General features: G+C 42.4%; 1 long non-coding RNA gene across 1 annotated transcript; it reads right to left on the bottom strand.

The window, feature by feature from the left end:
* Nucleotides 1-657: 657 nt before the first annotated feature.
* Nucleotides 658-6,788, bottom strand: LOC107799136 (uncharacterized). Its single transcript, XR_001651074.2, has 3 exons — nucleotides 6,534-6,788; nucleotides 5,612-5,787; nucleotides 658-2,069 (listed from the first exon to the last, which is right to left on the bottom strand). It is a non-coding gene; the product is annotated as an uncharacterized LOC107799136 (long non-coding RNA).

Here is a 6,788-nt window from a genome sequence, read left to right as displayed (position 1 = left end):
CCTTCAAGGTCTGAAGCACGGTCCTCAGGTGCTGCTCATGATCCTCCCGACTCCGGGAGTATACCAAAATGTCGTCAATAAACATAATGACGAAGGAGTCAAGATAGGGCTGAACATACCGAGTCCTAAAAGTAGTCTTCGGGATATCTGGCTCCCGAATTTTCAACTGATGATAGCCTGAATGCAAGTCAATCTTAGAGAACACTCTGACACCCTGAAGCTGATCAAATAGGTTATCAATATATGGCAATGGATACCTGTTCTTCACTGTAACCTTGTTCAACTGGCGATAATCAATACACATTCACATAGAGCCATCTTTCTTCTTTACAAACAAGACAGGAGCACCCCAAGGCGACACATTGGGCCGAATAAATCCCTTATCGAGCAACTCTTGCAACTGTTCCTTTAATTCTTTCAACTCTGCTGGGGTCATACGATAAGGTGGAATGGAAATGGGTTGAGTTCCCGGTAACAAATCAATGCCAAAGTCAATATTCCTGTCGGGTGCCATGCCCAAAAGATCTGCCGAAAATACATTTGAATAGTCCCTCACTACCAGAACTGACTCGACGGTAGGAGTATCAACACTAACATATCTCACATAGGCCAGATACACATCACACCCCTTCCCAACCATTCGCCGAGCCTTAAGAAATGAGACAACCCTGCTAGGAACATAATCTAAGGTACCTCTCAACTCTAGCCGCGGTAGACTTGGCATAGCCAATGTCACAGTCTTGGAATGACAATCAACGATAGCGTGATAGGGAAAAAACCAGTCCATGCCCAAAATAACATCGAAATCCACCATACTGAGCAATAATAAATTGGCTCTAGTCTCAACACTACTAAGAATAATCAAACACGACCGATAAACACGGTCAACAATAATAGAATCACCCACGGGTGTAGACACATAGACAAGTGAACTTAGAGAATCACGGGATATACCCAAATACGAAGCTAAATAAGATAACACATAGGAATAAGTGGAACCTAAATCAAAAAAGACTGATGTATCTCTATGACAGACCGGAACAATACCTATGATAACAGAATCTGATGCAACTACCTCCATCCTAGAAGAAAGGGCATAATATCTGGCTTGGCCTCCCCCTCTAGGGCGACCTCTACCTGTCTGACTTCCACCTCTAGCTGGCTGTGCAGGTGGGGTGGTAGCTGATGCGGTAACCATAGCCTGAGGATCTGGTGGAGCACGTGGTGCCTAAGAAATCTGTGGAGGTGTACCCATCCTAAATTTGGGGAAATCCCTCACCACATGACGAGTGTCACCATACATAAAACAAGCTCTCGGAGGACGTGGCTGCTGCGACAAGCTCGGGCCTGATCGACTGGACTGATCACTGAAAGCACCCCGTACATGAGGCATACTAGAACATATCTGAGAACTGAGTCCAAGTGAGTGAAGCTGCCTCAGCCGAACTATCCAACTCGTATGTGCGCCACCACTGATAGGCTGCTCCTCTAAGCTGAAACGTAGTGAAAGAAACCCCACTAGTCTCTGCAATACCCATAGTATAAAGGATAAGGTGACACTCCTCAAGAAAACTCTTGGCATCCTCTGACGCCAATCCACTGAAAGTAGGAGGGTGTTTCTTCTTGTACCTCTCGATCCTGAGCTGCTCCACCACAGAAGCTGCCGCCCTAACCTCGGGCTGAATTAGAGCTACCCGCTGCATCAGTATGATCTCTGGAACCTGGTCGACCTGGACCCGCTGCTCCGAAGTACCGGCGACTGGAGTATGAGCTCCTCCCCCGGCCTGAGATGTGGCAGGAGCAAGTGGTATCAATCCTGCCTGAGCCAAGGTGTTGAACATGCTCAGAAATTGGGCTAGAGTCTCCTAGAGGACTAGTGCAGTAATAGGCGTCTCAGGTGCCTGCCCTTCAACTGGAGCTACCGGTGGCTCATTTGTAGCATCTCGTGAGAGTGCTCTAGCTGCACCACGTGGACGTCCTCGGCCTCTACCCCGCCCCCGACCTCTTACGGCTCTAGCACGGGGCGCGGGTGTCTCGTCATCCGATCCAGCTGTACGTATCTTCACCATCTGTGAGAGAATATAAAGACAGAAATTTAGAATTCGAAGTCAAAATCTTGCACAATAAGGAATCAAAGAAGTGAAGATCTTCCTAACAGTTCCATAGCCTTCCGAAGATAAGTACAGACGTCTCTGTACCGATCCGCGAGACTCTACTAAACCTGCTTATGACTCATAACACATATAAACCTAGAGCTTTGATACTAACTTGTCACGACCCCAGTTTTCCCTCCGTAAGATGTCGTGGTGGAAGCTAGTCTCTAAGACTAGGTAAGCCTAATAATTTGCGGAATAACTGAATACTAAACTGAACTCAAATCTCAACATATGAAATATAAACAAGACCTGCGATTTTTTAATAATTACAACTCCCAAAACCCAGTAGAGATAAGTCACAAGCTTCTAAGAGCAAATACTAAATGTCTCTATACATGAGAGTCTAAAGAGAATAAGGAAAAAAAATAACATAGTAAAGATAAAGGGGGACTCCAAGGTCTGCGGACGCTGGCAGATATACCTTGAAGTCTCCACGTGCGGTCCAACTCACTGCTATCTGGTTTGGTAGGAAAAACCTGGATCTACATAAAAAGATGTGCAGAAGTGTAGTATGAGTACACCACAACGATACCAAGTAAGTGCCAAGCCTAACTCCGGTAGAGTAGTGACGAGGTCAGGTCAGGGTCCTACTGGAATAAAAGAAAATGAGGCAGAAAATATTATAATATAATAAAATGACTAAGAAATGAACAACAAAAAATTTCAGGAAGGTACAACACAACAAATAGAGGTAAACAGCAGGGGCGCTCCCGAGGTACCGCCTCGTAGTCCCAAATGTAAATACACAACAAGGGGATCTCCCGAGTACCGCCTCGTAGTCCCAAAAGTAAATATGCTTGACAAGGGGATCTCCCCAGGTACCGTCTCGTATTCCCCAAAGTAAAAATGCAAGCAGGGGGATTTCCCGATAAATCGTCTCGTAGTCCCAAAAGTAAATATGCAAGCATGGGGATATCTCGAGGTATTGCCTCGTAGTTCCAAAAGTAAATATACAAGCATGAGGATCTCAAAAGGTATCGTCTCGTAGTCCTAAAAGTAAATATGCAAGCAGGGAATCCTACAATTAAAGACCGAATACAATAATCAAGGAAACAGGTAATTCAACTAAGCATGTTGCACTAATTTCAAGTAAAGGTTAAGACACGTAGACTTGCAATACTAGGCTAAACATGACAGCTACACATGCTAAGGCAACTCAGCTAAGGAATTTAAAATAAATCTACTCAGCAAGAACCGAAATTTCCATAAATTAGCCTGTGTACGCACTCGTTACCTCGCGTACACGACGCTCACATATCACAATTGTTACAACAGTACCAAATTCTAGGGAAATTTATCCCACACAAGGTTAGACAAGTCACTTACCTCAAATTTTCGCTCAATCAATCAGTAAGAATGCCCGAATCTAGCCAAAAGCAATTACATAACATGAATATAACTACAAGAAACTAATTTAAATCATAAATCTATGACTTTAGCAAAGAATCGAAAAATCTCCCAAAAACGTCGACTCGGGCCCACGTCTCGGGCCCACATCTCGGAATTAGGTAAAAGTCATAAAATACGAACGCCCATTCGATATCGAGTTCACCCATACCAAAATTACCAAAATCCGACAACAAGTCGCCACTCCAATCCCCAAATTAAACTCTCCAAATCTCTAACTTCAAACTTCAAAATTTCACCTTAAACACACACAATCTAGGTGAAAAAATCAATAGGGAAACAATATTATTGATCAAAAAATGAGTGCAAGAGACTTACCTCAAGAAATCCCTCGACAATGCTCTCAAAAATCACCAAGACCCGAGCTCAAAATGTTTAAAATGAAGAAAAATCGTGAACCCTTGTATTTAAGTGTTCTGCCAATACTTCCGCTTCTGCGGAAACTTAACCGCATCTGCGGTCTCACAGATGCGAGGTCCTCCCCGCTTCTATGGCTTCTATCGCTTCTATGGACAAGAGGTCTGCTTCTGCGGCCTAGCATTTGCTGTCGCCCAAACCGCTTCTGCAGAATCCAGTTGCCCCCCTTCACTCCGCATCTGCGGAGAATAGCTCGTACCTGTGGGCTCACAAATGCGGAGACCTTCACGCACCTGCGACCTAGTCCCAGGCCAGCCCCAAATTCTCTTCTGCGCAATCCAGGATCGCTTATGCGAGCTCGCACCTGCGAGATAAGTTCCGCAGGTGCGATTGCATCAGTAGGCAGCAAGTTTCAACTTGTTCTAAGTCCAAATTTGAGCTGTTAACCATCCGAAACTCACCCGAGGCCTCTTGGATCTCGACCAAATATACCAGTCAGTCCTAAAACATCATACGAACTTAGTCGAGCCTTTAGATCACATCAAACAACGCTAAAAACATGAATCGTGCATCGATTCAAGCCTAATGAACTTTAAAATTTCAAACTTTCACGCCCGACGTCAAAACCTATCAAATCAAGTCCGATTGACCTCAAATTTTGCACACAAGTCACAATTGATATTACGGACCTACTTCAACTTCCGGAATCGGAATCTGACCCCAATATCAAAAAGTCCACTTCCGATCAAACTTCCCAAAAAATATCCAATTTTCGAACTTCCGCCAATAGACGCTAAAATGACATACGGACCTCCAATTCAACATCCGAACACGCTGCTAAAACCAAAATCACCCTACGGAGCTATAGGAACTGTCAAAACTCCATTCTGGAGTCGTCTTCATACAAATTAAACTACGGTCAATTCCTACGACTCAAGCTTCCATTTTAGGGACTATGTGTCCCATTTCACTCCGAAACCAAAACCAAATCCTCTCGGCAAGTTACGAAACCCAAAAATGAGATAGAGGGAGCAATAAATAGGGGTTCGGGGCTAATACTCTCAAAACGTCCGGCCAAGTCGTTACAATATATTATCTATTTTAGACAAATGGGTATTTTTATTCAATTTTAGAAGTAGACGTACTTATGATACACCTTTGTCGTTTGAATATTTGGTTTTAATTTTTGAATGAACGTGCCATCTAGCTTATGGAACAACAAAAATTCTCATCAAATTGGAAGTCTTGTGGAAAATCATTGTTATAAAATGGAAGGAATAATGAAACATAGTATCATTTGCTACTAATATTTACTCTAAATTATACGAAGGGAGAATATACAACGCAAGACAGAAATAAGCAACATCTTCAAAAGTAGTAAAGGCAAATAGATCTTCTTTTTATTATTTTTTATTTTTTATAATAATGGTTTCTGAACTAGGTTGCACGCATCTCAATTAATTTCACGGGACCTCCCAGCAGTAACAAATACCAGGTAACTCTGTAAAGACAAATAAATCTTAAGCTTTCATAAAACATTTGAATCATCTCCAACACTTAAAGCTAAACTAAAAACTCTTCAACAGAGATCACCTATATAACCAAAATATGAAATTTAACATCGTTAGCGATCAACATGGACTATAACATAGTTATCATAATAGTATAATCATAGAAAAAAAAGCATTCACCTAATTGATGGTTTCAGGTTGCTCTTGTTCCAACTAGGCAATGTTTGGACATCTTGTGCGCACCTCGATTAATTCCACGGAATACCTGCTATCTCTCACCAGCATAGTTACCGAGTAACTCTTACCAGTACTTCAACATTGAGAAGCTCTTAAAAGATGCGAAGCCCTGTAGTCACCTGTTAGTTGAGAAATATAGTCAAATATAGTTCAGGAAGATGTCCAATATTGCATATTCTACAGCTTAAATCCAAACGATTGCTTTCACCAGAGGAACACTGAAGTAAAAGAGAAATGTCATATGCTCAATATTCAACTAATTGCAACGACATATGTTTAGGTGGGAAAATAAAGGTATTAAACCATCAGCCTGGCCGCTTTGGCAGTAAAGTGCCTATACTTTGGATCTGTCAAACAGTCAAAGTATTCGATTTGGCAGATTCTGATAAAGATACGAGAAATTCGCAAAGTGCAGCTATCTATAGCTGCTGTCCTGAAGCACGCACTTCTACGTGGCCTATGAATGTTTTGCATACCAAGAAGAAGGCCGCGATTGCAGCCCTTAGGCCCATGATCGCGATTTTTGAAGATAAATGTACTGCCTCAACAGTGCCCTATGGCGGCGATTGCATCACCATAGTAATGGGCAGCTGGTTTTGCAAATTTTGATATAGTAAGATCTCGCTTCTAATTCTACTGTGGGTGGGATTATCAAAAATTGAGATCTGAATTGCCCTCAAGAAAGGAGGAAAACTGCTGAAGTTACTAGCCTTATTGCAGTTATGAACTTCCAGCCAAAGCAAGGGAGTGACAAAGCCTAGTGATTTACTGCCACAAACTTTTCGACATGAAACACTCGAGTTGAGAGCATCTCAAAAGAAGTAAAACAGAAGTTCCTAGGTTAATGTTGAGTAAAGAAACATACCATGCCATAGCTCTATGTCTAATTAAACCAAACATATATTATAAACTTCTCCAGTGGGGAGTGCTAGAAAGAATGTGAATAGTATCTCAAAAGGGAAGAGTCGCTCATTCATTAAAGACAACTTTTTCCTCTACTTTATTAAGTCATCCTCTAGTGGGCTGCTAATAAGGAGCTCGTAAAAGGGGTTAGACTCGCACGCACAAGAATTGAGCCTAAAGGCAAAAGAGATGGATTTGCTCCCCCCTGCACGAGAGA

Source organism: Nicotiana tabacum, chromosome 24 (genome assembly GCF_000715075.1).
Source record: "Nicotiana tabacum cultivar K326 chromosome 24, ASM71507v2, whole genome shotgun sequence".
Classification (NCBI taxonomy): domain Eukaryota; kingdom Viridiplantae; phylum Streptophyta; class Magnoliopsida; order Solanales; family Solanaceae; genus Nicotiana; species Nicotiana tabacum.
The sequence above is the reverse complement of the archived record's forward strand: the minus strand, read 5'-3'. Positions and strand labels throughout refer to the sequence as shown.